Raw genomic sequence first — 371 nt, 5'->3', positions numbered from 1 at the left:
TTTCTTCTGACTAGTCCCATTGTTCACAGGATTCCTTTCAGAAGTGTACATGAATTGGTTATTTGCAACCATTTCAATTAGTTCTTGAGCTTCTGTAGGCGTCTTCTTCAGATGAAGAGATCCTCCAGCAGAGCTATCCAGAGACATCTTGGACAGTTCAGACAGACCATCATGGAAGATACCTATGATGCTCCATTCAGAAAGCATATCAGATGGACATTTTCTGATTAATTGTTTGTATCTTTCCCAAGCTTCATAGAGGGATTCTCCTTCCTTCTGTCTGAAGGTTTGGACTTCCACTCTAAGCTTACTCAATTTTTGAGGTGGAAAGAACTTTGCCAAGAAGGCATTGACTAGCTTTTCCCAAGAGT

At 40.7% G+C, this 371-nt stretch overlaps 1 non-coding gene across 1 annotated transcript; it reads left to right on the top strand.

The window, feature by feature from the left end:
* The first annotated feature begins 201 nt into the window (after nucleotides 1–201).
* On the top strand, nucleotides 202–309 carry LOC127746156 (small nucleolar RNA R71). The gene has a single exon (XR_008007775.1). It is a non-coding gene; the product is annotated as a small nucleolar RNA R71 (small nucleolar RNA).
* The last annotated feature ends 62 nt before the right edge of the window (nucleotides 310–371 follow it).

Source organism: Arachis duranensis, chromosome 3, assembly GCF_000817695.3.
Source record: "Arachis duranensis cultivar V14167 chromosome 3, aradu.V14167.gnm2.J7QH, whole genome shotgun sequence".
NCBI classification, from domain to species: domain Eukaryota; kingdom Viridiplantae; phylum Streptophyta; class Magnoliopsida; order Fabales; family Fabaceae; genus Arachis; species Arachis duranensis.
The sequence above is the reverse complement of the archived record's forward strand: the minus strand, read 5'-3'. Positions and strand labels throughout refer to the sequence as shown.